This window comes from Rhyacophila brunnea, unplaced genomic scaffold, assembly GCF_057557595.1.
Source record: "Rhyacophila brunnea isolate RB1 unplaced genomic scaffold, BYU_Rbru_1.0 scaffold_11, whole genome shotgun sequence".
NCBI classification, from domain to species: domain Eukaryota; kingdom Metazoa; phylum Arthropoda; class Insecta; order Trichoptera; family Rhyacophilidae; genus Rhyacophila; species Rhyacophila brunnea.
Genome location: NW_028232763.1, coordinates 26,584,502 through 26,606,698, shown reverse-complemented (window position 1 = coordinate 26,606,698; position 22,197 = coordinate 26,584,502).

Here is a 22,197-nt window from a genome sequence, read left to right as displayed (position 1 = left end):
AGTATATCTTAAATAGGCTGGACATATAGCTCAACGAAGGAGTAATTACTGGACGAACCTAATTATCGAGTGGTAGAAGGTGTCTCATTGGTAGACACTAGACATGCTTTTGCATCGGTGACTGAATACGGTGGAATAACGTAGCAGCGCACGTATAGGGTCCAAAGGAAATGATTTATCCTGGATAATAAATACTTCATCAAGCAGTGGCTTGATTTAGACTTACGATGACAATGATAGTAAATTGATAGAAATCGTGTTTTTATATTTTTTTTGTTCGTATACATGTATTATAGTGAATAAATTGTTTAATAAACTACTTATTCACTATACGGGACTTGAACCTGTATCTCCCGCTCAAATTCCATCGGGTGTCGTATTTTTTCTAGTGTGTATGCATGAGATGTTTTCAAATTATGTATATCCAATATATAGAATGTTACATTCTCATATCGTGTGTCTTATTCGTTGAATAAAAGAAATAGTTTATTAAATTATCCCCGACCATGTCCGATCCTGATAGGATCATATGGGCCTCCACAGAGTGGAGGTTTGTATTGACAGATTTTGTTTTTTATGAGAAATGGATGTCAGCCACTTGCTCAACCTATTAGGTCCATACCCTGACACACACAAATTGAAAAACAATTTTTGTACTTGCCAGACCCAGGAAATAATGGAGTGTTCCACGACGTCGGTCAGTAATTAAGAAATCAATTAATTGATACCTACCTTAATTTAATATACTAAAACTGATTGCCAACATTATAACGCAATTTGATGTAACAACTACTAGTTAAAATCGTCGTAATTAAGTTGGAGGGCCGCAGCTTAATTGTAAACGCACACTGACGCGAATCCAGCAGATACAGGTTCAACTGCCGTCGGATGTTGTATTTTTTTGTAAAAAATGATTTTTTCTAGTGTGTATATGCATGGGATGTTTTCAAATTATGTATATATATTGAATATTAATACTATCGACTTACATACGAGACATATGGTCAATGTTATTGATACAAAATTTATATATGTATGTATGAGAATATATGGATGAGGATTTAGGTATGTATAGGTGTGTATATACATATATATTATATTAGGTGAGTTTATGTGTATAGTTTTAAAAATAATGTTATAAAAAAGTAGGTACCATGTAAGAGTATTAGTGCATAATAGTACAATACTTAAATCCATTAGAATATATTGAATAAATTGTTAATTTGACAAATTGGTATTTTACCATGAAAATCGCATGAAATTGGCAGAAATTTCTTCGGTGATAATGTTTTAAATACCTATTGAATTTATTACAAATCTCTGTTTTATTCAAATTTTAAGTAAATTTTAGCAAGGTGATAAATTATTCAAAAACTTTGGGGATTATTACGTATTGAGTTACGAAAAATACTTACAAAATTCGCAACAATCAACGATAAGTAATAAGAGTTTATTGTTATTCCGCCAAAGTTATTCAAACAAAAGGGAAAATAAATTATCTTCCGTTATATCGTATTGAAACAATTTTCACATTAATCTACAGAGTTCAGTTTCAGAATGTACCCGAGGTGGGTGAAGCAAGTTTCAGTTTGCTTAATTAAGAGAAATATTCAATTTCGGAGTGCGCACTAGTCCACGGGCAGCGATTTTGCTGAAATATTCAGCTACTGTCCCGAACAAGATAATACCAGGGGTCTAAAGATAAATCAGAATAAGATGGTAAACCTTTTATTCGAAAAAATAATATTACATTTTTTGAAGTACCGTACAATCACACAACTATGATCCAAAATATCCTCGATTGTCGGTATTATGTAAACTTAAAGTGATGTTCTTTACAATGCTGCGTTGAGGGTGGCTAATAAACCCGGTACCCGCCTAAAATTTCCCCTCCCCCCACATTAATAAAATATTTTTTGTGAAACTGTGAAAGATATCTAAGCAAAATTGAAAAACTTATTTAATTGTCATCATAGTACAACAAAAAAATATGACATAAGTATTCATTTATAACGGCCCACGTGCTCGTCGTAGGTCAAAATTGAGTTTTTATTGTATTTTCAAACCATGATCCTGGACACTCCTTAAACGTTGTAGATAATCTATTTATATAATTTTGAAGCCTTATTATCCTTTATAGTTATTTTAAACATTTGATGACTGCATAAAGTATTTTTGTTACATAAAATAGTATTCTTTTAAACCTCTCGCTCTAATGTTTTAGAATATAGTCATATATCGGTACATAACTGTGCTGTGGTGTTAGGATTTTTTACATTTATTAATTTTTAAACTCATTTATGAAACTATTAGTATAATTTATTACGAGATAATTTTTGTAAAATATTCAAGATAAAAAATTATATTGATAATCTCTGTGATCCCAAATTTGACAAGAATTAGGCATTTTATTATTCAAAAAATCGGTAAGATTAACACATTTGAAGATGATTCTAAAGATAACTATTATAAGCTATATCTTTGACCATTCAAGTGTGATAAACATCTTATGAATAATGATTGCTTTATAATAATTATTGACCTAAGAATAAGGTAGTGTTTTTTTGAAATACGCCATTTTTTTTGTCATTCCCCAGTGGTTAAGTTACAACATACGGCCGTAGCCATAAATTGACAAACTATAATTAAAGTAGGGTAAATATATAATATATATATTAATAAGAAATTAGATTTGTCTCAGAAAACAAAAATTAGAATTTATGTACCAAGGAGGGCAATTTGGGAGTGTGTGTGGTTTGCAGTCATGTTTTCCCAATACTTTTCTATTACATAGAAGTATGAACAGCAAATTTCACAGAGTGGTGAGGCTTTCATGCGACTGTATATACGCATCCTATAAAATCGTTTACTGAAAGGCTGACAAATTAATGTAAATGTCATCAAACGAATGGAAAAAGACCGTGAAGTTCTGCGTAGAATCAACATCAGAAAACTACAGTAAGTTCCTCGGCCATATTATGAGAGACTGTAATGAGAGAATCAATAAAATGCGGTCAGATAAACTACATTATTGGCATTGCCTATCATAAAATTATTAAAATAACTCTTTTTGCTTACAAGCAGCTATTTGTATAGTAATAGGTTAGTTAGTGCTAGATATTATAAGCGACTAGTTACTAAATCAGATATATTTCTCGGCTACAAAGTTGACAGTCACTGGTTGTAATAAACTAATTTATAATACTATAAGACTGCTTTAAAATAGTTATTCCGTAATTTGATATAATATAATAGGTATTCAATATTTTTACATAGAACTGCATCTTTGTATTAATTGATATGGTAGGTCGCCAACAGATTGGTAATGGTTTATAATAAAGTAATCCTTTCTAACACTTGAATGAATAAATAATACCAAAACATAAAAGTAAAAACCGGTCGATCTCGATGATTGCATTCCGACTGCCATTTTATGATATTTTAACCAATTCGAAAGTTTATATGTTTAAAGTACTTTGTAAACCATTCATTCGTTCAACAAATGAAACAAATTCAACTACAAAAAAATTTCACCAGAACCTTCATTGCTGACAAACGTGACGATGACCTCATCATCATAGACGTTGACGATAACTGATGATAATATTATAAAACTGGATTACTCATTCTTAAATAATTTCAATATATTGACGTAGAATGATGTATTATATTCGACAAAGCTGGACTTGGTAATGATTTCTATAACAAAGTGATCCACTAGAATCGCTTATAACTTTTGAGTTTCTTGATATTGTGATAAAAACAATACCTATATGTACGTATAAACCGATGGATTCTTAAATTTGGCAACATTGTTGAGAATTCTTGAGAGGATAATAGGACTTGATAACTGTATTCCGACTGCCATTTTATGCGATCTCAACCAATCCTGAAAATTACGTTGTACTTCTTTCGCTTCGTCTGAAACTACCCTCGTTAACAAAAATAGTTTTACATTTATTAAGTCTTCGGCTCACTTGACTAGTGACCCACTGAATAATTTTTCGTTGCAATTTTTACCTCAAAATTATTCTGTCCTATAATAAAATATGTACTATAAACAAAAATTGTTTTATATAACACCATAAAATACAGTTAACGCATTATAAACTTGCAAAATACAATATATTATACAGAGGTGCGCGTGTCTGTCTGTTAAAACTAATGTAATATATATATATATTATTATCGTCTGACTGTTTAATAAAAGCTTGTTATATGATTGTATTTTAGCTTTTAAGTTATAAAATATCTTTTATGAATATGAGATTAAAATCCTATGTATAATAAATATAATGTGATAAAGTTTAATTACAATAAACGATTTATCTGTAATAATATTCTCATGTTTGTTAAAAACTTTCTTCAATCATCATTGTTCAAAACTAATATTATGACCATTGTAAAATTGATACGTTCATCTTTATTTATGACATATCCATGGTACCTTCGATATCTTTTTCCATCCCGCTGAATTTTCAGCGTAGGGATTTCTCCATATATGAAGTGACGCCTTAAGGAATATGTCTCATATAATAATATGAATTATTTTTTTCATCTAGAATAATTCACAATATTTGATAATGCAACATTTTTTATCGAACATATAGTTTAAAAATACCTCAGATATCTTCTTGGTTGTTCTCTCATGGATCAGGATCGTGAGCACCTTGGAATACTTCACATTTTTAGCGACCATGACTTTCCACCCCTCTTAATCCTCTGTTTTTCCCAGGCTAAACCACGCCAACGCTCTTTCTTTGCTTTGCTTTCCCTGGAGGCAACCCAAAACCACCAGTCTCTACAAGTTATCCGATCCGCGCAACAATATGTCAAAAAAAAAAACTGCAGAATGAGTCCCAAATAATTGTCGAGAGCCGTTCCTTTATTTGAAGCCTCTGGATGATCGACTGGTTCATCCTGTGCTTTGTCCAAGAAATCCAAAGTATTCCCCGCCAACACCACATTTTAAAGGTATCAATTGCCTTCCGCTCCCTTGCATTGACGGTCCATGATTCGACACTGTACAAAAATATGGAGAACATTTATGTTTACCTACTAAAACACATAAAAAATACGTCAAGATAAAAATAATACAGAATGATAGAATTTATTTACATTACATTACCGTGTTAGATTCTAAAACAATTATATCGGCATCTAGATAGTGTAGGTTGTGCAAGCATTTTTTTTAATGAGAAATGGATGTTAGCTACTCGCTCTGGGTATATATCCTGGGTCCAAATACACACTGAAAAACAACATGTTAAATTTCCAGACCCGGAACTCGAACTCAGAACCGATGACATTAGGTATATGCTGACATGTTACGTAATTAGATATGTATCTAATTTAATTATGAGAAAAAGCGATACGAAGCCGTACTAGTACAGTAATCCGTTATTAACCATTATATTGTAATATTCATCTAAAACATGTTATAAATAACAGCAGTATTAGAGTATTTTATAGTAGTACACCTTAATATTTAATAATAATACAGATAATATAATATATATAATAGTTATGACTGCCGGGCTTTTTATTTCTCATACACAAAAATAAATTCACATTAATTGAACGTCTCAAAGTGAAAAGGCTGCAAATAAAAGCAATTGGACTTAAACTGGAAAAGCCTAAGTGCATTATGGTTTTAATATTACAGAAGACTTGGTCCAAATAGCATTATAGGCGTACAGTGCCACAGCCAGGGCGGGAGGGTAAAGAAAGAGGGGTTCCTCTTGCCGGCCATGAGTGGCGGTAGGCGGCACTCTGCTAGTTCGCCCACAAGCTCTGACAGATACGCTCGTGTCTTCTGGCAAACCGTTAACATAATATTACGATAAATCGGAAAGCAATTTCTTTGTCTTTTAGTAAATATATTTAAACACGTTCAATCGTTTTTCATTCATGATAATTTAAAGTAGTGCATCTTTCAATAATTAATCATACTTAACAATACTGTACTAATATAATATATTAAAAACTATGCTATACCTAATGTGTTTCAATTAATATTAAATATTTCCTTAAAGTTTATAATATTTGGGTGATCATTCAATTTAATATATAAATAATCTTACGAAAATTAATTATTAAATCTTGATGTAAACTTTAGTTAGACAACTCGCAAATTGAAGAGACCAAAGCTATCAGTGCTAATTTCTCTCGTGTTTTAACCTGTGAAACTTTCTGAAAGGATGGATCCCAAATGAGGAAGACCTCGGGGCGTAGCAAACTTTGCAAATTAAAACTGGAAAGCGGCGAAACGTACAGCGAGTCAGAGCTGAAAAACTTTTGTTACGATTGAAGTTTTGAATTCGTTTGGAGGCTGGCGAAGCGGTGAACGCATCGGACACTGGAGCGTCGGTGGCGTCGCGGCGCGAAAGCTCGCGATGGACGGCGGAGCCGGGGCTTAAATGCGGCACCGCGGACTCGAAGCTAACCCCCTGTAAGTAGATACATTTATTTGTCTCTAAAAATGTGATTATTAATTATTGGTGAAATGATATTTTATGGAAACTAGATCGTATTTGAGATGTTATTTAGAACTTTTTCTATTGTAAACCATGAAAATAATTAATTTTATATTTATTTGAATACTATTTAAATAATAATATATTGTTATCATTTACAGAATGACAATAATTAATATGCATGGCAAATTTACTAATTTTCCTGAATGTTTACAATTTTTGAGTAATTGAAAGAAAATATTGTGTTTCTTATTTATGTCATTCATTTTTCTCTATTTTACGTCCATTCAATGTATAGTTTTTTCATACAAGTAAACATCACTGAATATTTTTTTTTCATTGAGTAATTAAGAATTTTAATTAATAATAGCTTATAAAAAGTCATTACCTTGTACTGTATTTAAATAATGGAATATTTTATTTAAAAAATAAGCTATAATAGTGATATGCTTCTGAAGCACAAATGTAATCACATATTTGATAGAATTTTACGTTCATTATAAAAAAAAAACAATTTTCACACAATTGTCTATATTATTAAGGTGTTATTTTAAAAGAAGTTAGAGGAAAAATTACAAGAAAATTAGCTGTACATAGGTATATATATAAAAATAGAAAAAAATCGGTGCGTGTACTTATGTAACAAAACAAAAACATGTTTCAGTCTTCTGATCTGCATGAAAGGAATACGTGGCGATAGAAGTTTTTCCGAAATTAAATCCAATACTGGTAGATCATGAGAATTTCTGGAAACTTGAAACCATTGTGCATTGATATTAATGGTATATTTTTTTATTTAAAGCTTGAAAGCATGTGTTGCATAGTTTAATATTTGCTTCAGATATATTAGTATAATCTTGGTGAAAATTTCTTCATGTCCAGAAGATGGAAGTTTTAAATCGTCTTTGAACCACGACACCCATGTCCAAATGAATTATTGGAGTTTTTTTTTAATTCATCATGTATACTTCCGAATCGATTATAACCGCTGTATGGCAAAGATGAGTTTTGGTCTATAGAAACTTGTTAATATATCTGTGACGTGTCAATTTGGTTGTTGGTTGTTTCTCTGAGCTTGAAACCGTTGATGTTAGTGGAGTAGTTTACATTCATTCAAAGCCATTTTAATATTTTTCTTTGGTAGTCTATATAGTCGCATGCGTTCTGCTGCTGTCATGGCTTTTTGAATTCGTACAGAAACTCCTGGTTGAGGTTGAGCTGCAATTTCAGATTTTTTTCGCAATCAATAGTGCCGACAATAGTTTTCCGCGTTAGTCTTCTGCATCGGCAATAACTTCAAAATAATAAAGTGTTACCGGTTTCATGTTTAGGAGCAGTTCCTTAAATCTCTATATACATATTATTTATTTCATTAATTATTAGACCTCAAAAATTAAACTCAAAAATAAAAAAAATATATGTGGAAGGTTGAATAAACACAACTGTTTTATTAGGTATAGGGCATAGGCGATATGAATAAAACTTTTTTATATAGAAATGAAGCCAACGTATATAAAAATTAAACAGAGAAGAACTAACACCTCGTAAATAAATTTTTACACAAGCCAGTTTTGAATAATTCTAAATTACAAGATAAAAAGAACTTTTTATATATGACGTTTTTAAATTTTCTATTGAATCATATAAACTTGACTTGACTAGCTTAAACGATCAAAAAAATTGTACTAGGACCACCCCCATTAGCAACCAATAATAGTGGATTGGATTACGGATTTCTTCTTAAATAACTTTTCATACAAAACAGAATTAACTGAAAATGAATTCAATTCTACGTAAAGATGGCTAAAAAATGTATTGGCTTCGTGTTCTGATATATTCTAAAAGTTTCAAAAGTCTAGCTAGTCGGAAAGTTAGTTAAAAATCTATTGCAAGATTTGTACCGGACAAACAACCACCGGACAAATAAGAATACGACCTAAGAAAGACGTCGTAAAATAGCACAATGACAAACGGGTAGGTACTCGCTTTAGTGATTTCGACGAGGAAGTTGGCTCAATGTGAATGAAAATTGGTTGCTCATAGTCATAAAGTAAAAGAAACGTTTTATTAATTAGTATGTTAGAAGTAAAAGGGGTACTCTGTGGTTTTAAATGCGCAACTCTATAAAATATTAGAATTAGATTAAATAACTTAAGTTATTTTCAATTAAAAAATGGTACGGTAAAACTCAGTATACTGTATTAATATTACATAATAAAACTTATAATGTACCCAAAATCTCGTCAAAACTGAGTCATTATTTGTATGCACATAATGCGTAAGTGATGGAAAGTTGTCCGTTTGCTTTTGATGTACTCAAAATATAATATCATAGAATACCTAGTATATATAGTGGACCAATGAGAATTGTATTATTTTAATAATATAAACATATTATCCATTGCAAATAAGATATTTAATTCTAAACAGGTTTTTGGCATTCTTTGGAAGCTTCAATTGTTTTAAATTGTCTTGTTAATATTCGCCAGAGATTTATTTATAAAATATTTGCATAACTGTGGAAAAATTCATTATTTCTAATCCCAAAGCGTGCCGAGAGTAATATGATTTTTGTGAACACGTAAAAGTATAAATGAAACAAATTGAGTTACTCAAAAATGAAGAAACATCGTTAGGAAAAGTTTTCCTACATTAAGTATCTTTTTTCAATGCCGCCTTTGAAGTGTTCGTTTGGTATTTTTTTTTAAATTTCATTAAGCTTCATTATGTCGATGAAACAAAAAGTTAAGTTTTTTCTACCACATTTGAATATTTTCAAGAGATAATGGATAAAATGGATTACTTTCATTTTAATTATACGCGTAGTTTGCCTTTATTAAAAGCCAGGTAAAAGAACATAACTTTAATATTATTTTTGAAATTAATAAATTATTTTAAAAAAGGGTTTCCCGTAGAGGTTTATATTCCATAACATATTGTTAGCGTGAAGTAGCTGTTAACCATTTCCTTAACCTATTATCTGGATCTAAGCGCATGTTGAAAATATTTACAAGATAAAAAGAACTTTTTATATACAACGTTTTTAAATTTTCTGTTGAATTATTATGCTCAATATGCTCAAACTTGTACTTGATATGAAGTAAATAAAAAACAAACATATATATAGAATACTGAAATGTCATTTTGACATTTCATTTTGATTTCTATATTAACGCACGTATATATTAATAATTTAGTTGCTAGGACTACCACTTAGCAACCAATAATAGTCTTTTACTTTTTACGGATTTTTCTGAAGTAACTTTCCATACAAAACAGAATTAACTGAAAATGAATTCAATTCTGCTTAAAGATGGCTAAAAGAATGCATTGGCATCGTGTTTTGATATATTCTAAAAGATTCAAATGTCTAGCTAGTTGGGAAGTTCGTTAACAATCGATTGCAAGATTTGTACTGGACAAACAAGAATACGAGCTAATAAAAACGTTGTAATAAAATAGCTTAGACGTGGGGTTCAAGCACATGACGACTTTCTACCACTCGTCCATCACGAGCGCTCAGATTAAAAATGCATTTTGTTATTTCTTAGGACGAGTATACAGTGTCGGTACTTACTTGTATCAATCAACTAGTTTGAACTTAACGAAAATATTTTTTCTTACATTTTTTTTTTGTATTTATAACATTTTGACAGTGTATGTATAAATAAGATCGTAATGAAGGGCCTTTTGTTGACGTTTTGCTGTTATCGCTTAGTTACATACTAAAATTGGCAATTATGAATGATTTTTCATTTAAATAATAACAATTCATTGTTTAAACAAGTTATTTTAGACGTATGATTATGCAAGACATTTTCAAATCGGAAAATATATCTCTGAGTGTACGAGTCCGATATTCTACACGAAATAATCTGTGATTTATAATGATTTAAAAAAAAAACAAATTGATCATTATCTTTAGTAACCCCTTTTCAGTTTCATTTGAATTTTTATTTACACACAATTGTGATAAAAAGGTTTTTTTAAAAAAAAATCGAATAAACTTAGTATAAAATAAATATTTTTTTTGTAAATGAAAGTATATTTCACTTAATTTTTCTTTCATAAAAATCATATCATATAAATAGGTACTTAGTGTATATAAAGGTTTAAGCGATTTTAGACCAATTAATTCAACTGTATATAAAATAATGCATTTTTGCAGGGTGAATGGTGTCAAGAAATTAATTAATTTACATGCCTACAATATAATACGATTAATACAACAATGGATATATTATGTAAAGCAGCTATAACTATATTTTCATTCAAAACCACTACTTTTAAGTATTTCAGTTTTATTTCTTTCTGTCATGTGATCTCTTTTTCTCTTGTTCTAAGATTAAATTAAAAACCGTATATATGCGGTATACATACTTAATAACGTCTAATTTAATTTAACTTTGGTAGAAACTCTAATCGTACAATTAATATGAAAATAATTCCACTTAAGTTCAAAATACTTCTAACTAACACGAGATTTGGGTAAATATGTCATATTTACCAGATTGGGTATATAAATAGAGAAATACTACTACATAGTTTGCCAGTGGATTTAAGCCAATTCCAAGAATCTATAGTGCTGGACACTGTGGTAAAATCTGCCGCGTTTACGATCGATCTACGAAATATATTCTGGATATAGCAATTATTACAAATAGTGAAAATTGGTTTATAATTTCATTCGTCAGTAATTCGACTACAAAGAGAGGAAATAGCCATGTCTATAAAATTAGCCCAACTTAAATTTGTATGGAATTATCTAGGCGCACTTTGAGGCTAACTTCAAATTTGTATTCGACACCATAAAATACATGTCCAAACTGAAAATCAATCAAATTAAACGGTAATTATTATAAAAAAACTCCGTTTCAATCTAAACCATTTTGGAATCTAGGGGATTCTGGGTAAATTCTGAAGCTGCTCTTAGAACATGGCTAGTCGTCATTTAAAAAAAAATCAGTGTGTTTACTTATGTACGCGCGTTAGAAGTTATACTTATTTGGCGTAACAAAACAAAAACAAAACATGTGATAACCTAGATTCTTCGACTAGCTCTTAATTATCTTGTTAAATTACACACTCAAGAAAAAGGACCGTTTATTGGAATGCCGTTGGTTTATTTCTATACACTTTAACTTATATTACTAAATTATATAATTATTTATCGTTGTTTTTATTTTTAAAGTAACAACTGCCACTATGACGTTTAATAGTTTGTTTACGTAAGAAATTGCAAATGGCCTACAATAATAAATTCGCTGCCTAGCAACTATATACTATATAATCGTAACGATTGCAGTATCATTCTGTGGCGTAATGGTTGTGCGTTCGGCTGATAACCGAACAAGCGTTGATTCGAATCCAATCGAGTGTGTTTTTTGTGTGAAAAAATAAATTATGTGTTATGTCACACGCCAAAAATACACTCTGATCTGATTTTCCAAACGCGCCTAAAGAAGTATAACTTATTATACTATTTAAATATGCCACAGGTCTTTATCAATGGCGAAGGGTGGAAGTCGGCTTTTCAGATCCGACATAAATAGTGCATACTAAACTTTGTCAGTCATATGTATTTGTTTTCATTGAATTAATACTACATATGTTTACATATGTATTTGTTTTTTTTAAATCAATTAAACCTTGCATAATCTAAGGCATAGTAGATATTTTTTTACCATTTTCGCTCCTAATAAGATCATATTATGGGCCTCCACTAGAAGCTTTTTTTTATTTTTACGATAAATATATGTTAGCCACTTGCTTAACCCATTAGGTCCATACTCTGACTCAAACACAAATTGAAAAACAATATTTGTACTTGCCAGACCCAGCATTCGTACCTGGGACCCATGACGTTATAGGCCGGCGCTTAAGCCGCTCGGCCATCGTGAGTGTAAAAAAATAATCGTTTACCTATAAAATATCTAAGATGATCGCATTAAACCATACATGACTTTAGATATTTATAGATAAAAAAATCTTTTTTACCTATTATGGTTTGAAATAAGCAGGGCTTAATGAATAAAAAAAAAACTAATCAATACCATCTGTAATATGTATAATCCAACGAAAACAAATAAGTATGGATGAAAAAGTGTACTTTATTTTTGTCGAATCGCCCATAGAATACCAGAACTATTGTGGCTTGGTTTAGGCAAGGTTTACAGTGAAACGGCAAATAATTTTCAACTATAGGCGCGACGAAATTTTGGACTCGCTGGCATTCGGAGAGCGAACGTCGAGGTGTGAATACGGCAATTTGTTTCGTGATGGCGACGGGGGTATTAATTCTAAAATCGTGTAAAGATGACTAAAAACGTTACCCATTTAGTTGAAAAAGAAAACGTGTCAATGAATATATTATTAGTGTTACTAATATAATAATAAACAGAACATTAAATGGATGCATGTTGGATCTTTATGAAAAATTATATTTCGTTCGGCATGCGTCATTTGCACCCGCGACCCGCAATCCGCGCATCGCCTAGTCACGATCTTTTTAGACCATGCCCCTACTGAGGTATAGCCTTAAGTTTTAAATACTAACCAGCACTATCTGACAATTATTATTATATTCCTGGTTCAATGAAAACAAATATGAGTGACAAAGTTTAGTGTACACTATTTATGTCGAATCTTAATAGCTTACCTTCATCCTGCACCACTGATATATATAGTGTTTATGATATTAAAATTTACAGCTCACTATGTGTGAATTGTCGTATTAATTAAAAAGAACTAACTTCTTGGGGATTGTAAATCGTAGTAATTTCTGCCTTGCAAGGGACGTAGCAACGCAGAGATGCGTGCTTTCCTCCGAGAGTATTTACACACGCCACATAATGAAAGTGGGAAGATGTTAGTTCTCTGCTACTTACACAAGGCGTTCATTAAAAGCGTTTAGTTTAATCAGGCCCAATCCCCACATGTGAATCTCCGTTAATCCCTCGCAAAACTTAAATCAAGATCTCGGCATGCCAAATCTAATTATTACTGTATTGCCAATCATCTAGACTCTCGGTGTTAAGAAAGGGTAACAACTTTACTTATACGCATAGTTAATCAAGAATGTATTATACAGGTGGGCAGTTGGCCCTTATCTACGAAGAGCACATTAAATTTATCTTTAAATTATAGGTTTATTTCAGACCTTTTGTTAGTTGTCATAAAAGAACTCGTAAAAAACTAATCAAATTTACTTATTTAACTATTTCTTTTATTCAACGAATAATTCACAAGATTTAAGAATGTACCATTGTAATTATTGAACATACATCATTTTGAAAAATACTTCTGAGAAAATATATTATAACCAATAGAAAAAATCTTTATGAAAAGTAAGGCGCCCGGCTGGAATCGCCGGAATCGCTGGAATCGTGAAAGCCGTGACGTCGGTTAGTAATTAAAGTAGTAGGTACCTACTTTGATTTAATAAACAAAAACCGATTGCCAAAGTAGCTTGATTTCGAAGAGCGCTGATGAGCAGGTATTAAAAAGGCCAATAGTTAAAGTTTGTCTCAATTAGTACGTCGCCTTGTAGCATAGAGGATAATGAGCGGACTTGGCGTAAACCCAAGAGATGCTGGTTCGAAGTGTTTTTCAAAATGATGTATGTGGTACATTCTTAAATCTTGTGAATTATTCGTTGAATAAAAGAAATAGTTAAATAAGTATGTAATATTTATGTTCAAATTTACTTATCTTTTAGTCGTTTCAGTACAAGACAAAAACATTTAGTATGTCTAAATATGTACATATGTACTAATACTTCACAGCCCAAAACGCTGGAAGAGGAGAGGTTGATTTTTGAGCCACCCCATCTCCACCCGCCATTTATATGCAGCCGTGGTTTGTGCACAGCCACCATCCATCGCGCTATAAACGTGTCAGAATAAAAAGATTTTAGAGCCACACTTTCTTGTTCCAAAACGATGCTGCACGGAACTGATGTAGTAACCATGCACCTTAGTGCTTAAAGAAAGAATGAAGAGGAAGGGAGTAGGAAAAGTGACGGTACCGTTTCACCAAGACAGTAAAGTTGGCAAACGTTTTAGAGGTACGAATTATTATAAAGTATTTGATTGAGCCGCTTTAGTTTATTCGGTTACTTGGCAATAAAAGTTACAAAAAATATTGAGAACAAATCACAGTGCAAAGAATGTTCAAATTTAATGTCTAAAAATTACAAGATAAAAGAACTTTTTATATACCACGTTTTTAATTTTTTTGTTGAATCGTATAAACTTGACAATTCCATGTATTAATAAATACTTTTTTTGTACTTGATAAATACTGAATAAATATAGAATACTGAAATGTCATTTTGACATTTCATATTGATTTCCATAGTAACGCACGTATATATTAATAATTTAGTTGCTAGGACCCCCTTAGCAACCAATAATAGTGTTTTACTTTTTACGAATTTTTTCCGAAACGTACAAAATAGAATTAACTGAAAATGAATTCAATTCTGCTTAAATATGGCTAAAAGTATTAAAAGAATGTATTGTAATCGTGTTCTGATATATTCTAAAAGTTTCAAATGCCTATCTAATAGGGAAGTTAGTTAAAAATCGATTGCAAGATTTGGACAAACAAGAAAAAATTTGTTCTGGACAAACAAGAATACGAGCTTATAAAAACGTAGTAATAAAAAGGTCAGTCTCTTCTACGTTAAAAACATAAAGGCTCCCAGCTCCCTGGATGAACAATGATGGAGTATTACTAGAATAAGTTTATTAAATATACATAAATACTATATATGTGATAATTTCGTAATGAAGTGGATGAAACCGGTCCTAATTATTATTTAAATATGTGAAATAAGTACCTACTATATATTATGTTTTATTTTATTTAATAAAATGATTTTATATAAAGAATTGACAGTTATCAGTATAAAACAGATAGTATACAAGATAGTATAATATACATTAATGTTGGGTAGGTACCTACTTTATAATTTAACTATTTATTGAACTATAGCATGGGGCGTTAGGAACTCTCTTCTAATTGTAGATCTGCAAGATTAGCTTCTTAGCTTTAGGCTTCCACGAAATTATAGCAGTTGTCTGAACTGAATCCGGTGTTAGCATTCCAGATATACTCATATGATGCATAAGCGGGAAAGAATCTACTTTGCAAGTTTGGTTAGATTAGATCAGACCACGGAGCACATCATGAAGTCATGCAACACGTATGATTGTATGTCTTCCTCGGGGAGTTTCAATAATACACCAGGCCATGCCGGAGGCTCTTGAGTGAATTAATGCGTTGTCAGTCCCGCTGTCACTATGACTTGTTAAACTACATCTGAGGTTTTGTTGTGATTTTATTTCTGTAGTTTTTCTGTGTATTTTTCTCTTTTACTCAAATATTTTTTACTATCGCTATATTACTGTATATTACGATGTGTATTCATTGATCTAAGACTTCGGAAGAGTTTGGTGGGGCTACGCGCTGCACCCGGTGCAGCAAGCATTAATACGACATCAATATAACATCCATGCTAGAAGGTTTATCGCATGCAGAAGAAGAGCAATTGTTGGAATTAGCTTCAAACGGATTCTTGAAAAATAAATATAAAGAGACTTTAACATCATTCTGGTTGCAAATGCAACATTTTTGTAAATATATAGTACACTAGGGGAGAGCAGGTAGGATTCGTACACAGGGAGCATTCGTACAGTGGCGATATCTTCACTATCCAATTCATTGGCGTGATCACGTTTGTGTGTGTGACTCCCGCTCATACGCATAGTGTAACCGCGGGGCAGGGCATCAGTGCGGCCAACAGCTTCGACGGAGCACGCCGATACGTGTTTTCGCTCTACGTAAGTATTTTTTGTATTCACTTTTGAACACGCTTAACTGTTATAAGTTTTGCACGAATGTTATAAGTGACTTAGTATAGTTTATGAAGTGATAACTTCGTTTAATATGTAAATATTCATTTTAGGCTAACTATAGCGGTTATTTTTATTTTCAATTAATTTGTTGATTTCTCAGTTTGGGGTACCTTCGTGCAGTTATGAGTGGGGTAGATTCGTACTGTACGAATGCTCCCCATTCCTAACTGCGTGGCAGTAGAAAGATTGTTCACCAAAAATATTATTGTTACAGAACCATGCCGCGAATATATGTGAAAAAGGGGACAAGAACAGGAGACGTTGATGAAGATGCAATGATGCAAGATGCAGCCGTTTCCACGTAAGGTGGACAATCAACTTCTACAGCGGGCCAAGATGCCAATGTGCCAGAAACTCTACCTGCAGAAACAGAGATTACTCAACAAGATCTTCCATGGAGTTCAGCGCCAGTATCACCCTCCTTGCTATCACCTACAACTGCACCTGCATCTTCATCAACTGGAGGATTAATAACTCCAGAAATTATCCGGCCCTATCCAAGAGTGGACAGAAATGCGTTAAAAAAGTCGAAGAAAGGAAAACTACCAGGAAAATCGAGAATATATACAGATACCCCTGAAAAAAATAGACTAGAAGAAATAGAAAAAGCAAAACAGTTGAAAAAGCAAGAGCAAGAGAGGAAACAAAGGGCTAAGGATATGAAGCGAGCATTAAATTTACTGTCAGATACAAGAACCAAAACAAAGAGACAGAAGAAAACTTCAGGGACAACTAAACCAAAGAGGCAAAATAAAACTGTAAAAACTGATAGTCAGGATGAAACTGATTGTGAGGATGAGGCTAATATGAGTTTAAGAGAAAGTTCTTGTTCTCCCATCGAAGAGATCGGATACTGACAATGAAACTCCAGTTACGTCAGAGAACATCAAAGAAAAACGCTTTGTGATAGTAGAGTTTAAGAAAACAAAGACCGTTTTATATTATCTTGGGCAGGTGCTTAAAAAATATAGTCCCGTTGAATACAAAGTTTCATTTTTGAGGAAGAAGCCTCATACCTGGAAATTTGTCTTTCCCACTACCAAAGATGAAGGAACAGTTTACATATCAGATGTGGTATGTGTTTTCCCGCTATCAAAATCTGCTTTTACAGCAAGAACAGCCCGGATAATATTTAGCTTCGAAAAAGACCCATATGTTGGATAGTACAACTATTAAATACATAAGATTAAGACCTATTACTCTAATGGTAAATTTTATAATGTTGATTTATTCGTTCCTTTATTAAAAAAAAAAAAAAAAAAAGTGTTATGTTTTTATGACTAAGTAGTTATAAGCACTTTAAAAACAATAACTGTTAATTATTATTACATGAAGCCTGATTCTGTGTTAGCTTTGATCTCAATACATGAATATATTACATTGAATAAATAGCATTTTCTTTGACTGTACGAAGGTTCCCCATTATGTACGAATGTGCCCCACACTATGTACGAAGCTACCCCACGTGTGGGGTAGTTTCGTACGTTTTCCATTTTTCAGAAAAGTTACCGTAGCTTCGCCATGCTGATTTGTATCTAAACTACACTTCACTATTATTAAAGCCAAATATATTGGATATATAGCAGCATTGAAGTTATTTAAAAATATCTTACAGTTTTGTTTTTATACGGCTTAGAGTACAAAGTGTACGAATCCTACTTGCTCTCGCCTACATCTTGCCTTTTCTAACTTCATATCTATGTGAAGTTGCTTTTTCAGCATGTGTAGACATTAAGTCAAAAAAAGGAACAGGCTTTTGGATGTGGAGCCGCATCTCAGATTAAAATTCACAACCAGGGAACTAAATTATGATGATCTGTCTCAACATAAACAATTTCATTCTTCTCATTGATTATAATGAATGTTATTTTTATAATATAACTTGTGTTTATTTTATTTATATTTTATTATGAATGAATTCAATTTTTCGTTTATTATTATTTTGTTTATGTACTTACTAAAAAAGGAAAAAAATAAATATGTTTTGATTGTTATTTAAGTATATGCATTTTTTTGACGAGGGTTACTCAGTGTTACGAAAATTATAGAAGGGATACACGGATGTCGAAGGTCATGACCTAAGGGATGTTAAATCTCTTTGAATATCATTCATTACATATTGTTAGTATAATATTTCTAGAAACTTCTCCGTAAAGTCAATTGTCACCGGTCGTTAATATGCATAAATTGCAAGCACGTAACTACACAAAGTGCATACAAATAGAAAATCACATTACAAAACTGACATGTCACGTTTCTCCAACCAATTCTCTGCTAACATTTTCACCTACGTGATCTCGTTAGGCCGTAATTGAAGGTTGGACCTACCTTTAAGCTTTCTTTAAAAAGCTTAAAGCTGTTAAGAAATCCATCTTATTTTTATTTTTATAATACCGAGCAACACATTTGTACACGACAAATAGCTTCAAGTTTTCAATGTCTGGTTTAGACATCTTCTAAATTTATCACGAGATCTAGACATAAATAGAAAACGGTAAATATAAAATATAATACAAAACGTTCGTTGATCGTCAAGCTTACACGAATTTTATCTAGAATCCATTTTTTTATTGAACGAAAATAATTACGAAAAAAAATAATCTAACACGTAGTTAAATAATACATGTGCGAGGCTATTCTAACAGAAATATAACACATTTATCACTTTATGTATTCAGGCAGTTAATTATTACAATAAGTTAACCGTCTGAACTGTCAAAAAGTACTATCTTTTAACATCTCTTGGCTCTGTTAACTTTAAGAGCAAGATGGAATACCTACGTCAATTTTACATATTATTGAGTATAATTATTGAGATGCAAGATACGAGTGTTTTCAAAAATAATTACGTCACTGCAGCCGCCTTAATTTATACTGTCCGACAAGAAGATCTAGGCAATAACCGGAAGTCACTAGTGCGGTTAAAAGTAGGAGGACCTTGTTAATTCACAGTTTTAACACGTGGACAACTCGTCGCTAACCGGTAGGCGCTTCAATCAAGCAGTTTTAACACATAGCCAAGAAGATCTTGTTGGACAGTAGTTCCCCGCGTGTTGTCAAATATCGAGTGGCTAGCACATAGTAACATAATATTTGTTTTACTGCAAACTGCAATCACAATGACATGTCACAGGGCTAATAAAATTGTAGGTTATGTTGATATGTTTGACGTTACCATCGAGATGATGACCCATTGATACCATTTGATGGAGATAACCATCGATAGTCGCCAATAACCGCTTTTTGTATGGAATGGTTTCCATGTTAATTTGAACCAATGAAAATAACGGAAACGTGATAAAGTGCTAATTGTTAAGAATAGTTGCGATGGTAGGTATATAATTTAAATAAATCTAGGTGTATATTTCCTAATTTTCTGATTTGAATAAAATACATAATAATATATTAATTCTATCCGACTATATACTTGTTAACCCGCTTTGACATATCACTAATAGAATTAAGCGCAGTTAAAAGTGGTATCTAATATCAAAATTTGTCAATATTGTGTAACATTTTAGAAGCGTCGGTGGTATTTAAATTTTAACGGTTTATCTTTGATTTTTCATACTATGTTCTGATAATAACATCAATTGAGAAATACACACTACGTAATTCACTGATATAATGATGTTACATACGTCAAAGATAGTAGATAAATGTGACATTTATGAAAAGATATGAACAATATGTCAAATTTAGCTATCTGACTTCTTACGCCGGAAATTAATTGAACAATATTCTGATTTATCCTAATACTAAATGTTCCATCACAAATAGGTACAGAATTTGAAAAACCTCACAATTACGCATATCTTGGACTACACTCATGATTCGATCAAACGTCTTTCGCTTGCCGGTGAATTCGTTAGATTTTTTTCTAATTTGGTAAGTATATTTTCTGAGAACTAAAAGACTTTATTAATCCACATAATTTCAAAGATTCTGCCTATGATAGAATAATTCAGGATTAATTGTAATATTTTATTATCAAAAAATCACTTTTGCTTTGTATCTGTTGATTTAATCTCACTCGATAGGACATTTTTTATTTTTTTTTACTTAGCCTTGACATCTAGATAAATTATTATAAAAAATATAAAGTTTATTTGTTCAAATTACTTTTCCTGACAATTCTAATTTTGAATAGATCAAGATAAAGTACAGACCTACAAACTTATCTGTAGAATGCCCAAAAATGGAACTACGAACTATCATAGGACGCCATTTTGAAAATGTCATTCGAATGTCAGATTTTGTTCAGTTACGAGTCTTGATTGGGTAGTTTTTGACAGTGGTTCCCCCATCCCATTCTTCAGATAAGTTTGTAGGTCTGTATGCATATTTTGGATTCGATTTAAATTTTATGTTCTTTTGTTTGACTTAGCTGTCAGAATTATTTTCATTATGATATGTTAAGTATATAATTTTAATATTAAAAAATGTAAATAAATTTAGCGACCTCGTGCGAAGCCGGATACTTCAGCTATTAATCTATAAATATATTAGAATTGTTGTTTGTCTTTCCTGTTTGATTAAATGATAATAAACTTTTGTCATACATACTAAACTCTTTAAAGTAATCAAACAATTATCTTTGTCTTTAAAAAAACTCGATTAGAACTTTCGGCGCTATGTGGAAACACTCGGAATTGACAACAACAACTTTTGCGGTGTGGGAATGGGATATTAAATGTTTAAGCCCAGAATTTTTTTTATACTGGAAATGTTTTAACTTTTTTCAGAAAACAAACCGGGAATTCTTAGAAATGTTTTAGTCGTTACGTTATTTTATAATGACCACTTTGTGTAATATTTCTCGCTGTATTCTTGATATTCTAACGCAATTCACTTTCGTTTTTTAAAGGTCTAAGACCCAAAATCCAAAAATGAGTCGTGTAATGCGTCAATTACATTGAGCTTCTTTACGAGCTGTTTGTTAGCGAATTTATAATCTGCCTGTAAAGTCGCCCAGTGTAATCATCGAACAAGCTAACATTTCGATGATTACACCGGGCGACTTTACAGGCAGATTATAAATTCGCCAACAAACAGCTCGTAAAGAAGCTCAATGTAATTGACGCTTAAGAGATTGTATTATAAAAGCTAACCCCGAAACTGCCGGTCTGAAAAGAGTAGACGACAAAATAAGATTTGATAGGTTCTTACAATGGGTACTATTTTCGTAAATAAATGCTATAGTATTATGTTAAGTCATAAGGTCAAACATTTCATAACCAAAATTTTAGTATTAGACCTTTTCTTATGTTGTCTGAAGAACAAAATGTCATTTCATCATATTTTTTTTTATTTCTTCGTGATAAACGTGACGGAAAAATTAACACTACTTGAATTGAAACAAGGATCAATTTTCAAACTCCCTTAATCTATATATACATCATTGTCGTTTTTTTTCTCGCCAACGCATTCGTATCCCAATGTCAGGTGTTTATATTTTTATAAATAAGTTATCTACTTATTGCAATATGGGTGATTATTACAAATTTTTCTTTTCTCCTGAACCTTTTCTGTGGAAGTACTGATTTTGAGTCTTATACCAATGATTATAAATAATGTCAATATAAATTAAATCATCTTGACTTCGATGAGACTTTTATAGGGTGTGATTTTACCTTGTATAGCATGTCGATTGCTTAAGTAACAGAGCTTCGTGTTGAGAAAGGGTCGGCCACGATGATGAAATCCCTGTGGTTATGCCACAAGGGTGAAAAGTATCACATTCCTCATATACCCCAGCCACTTGAAGTGTATTTTCGTGATCACGTTCGTAACTAAGGACT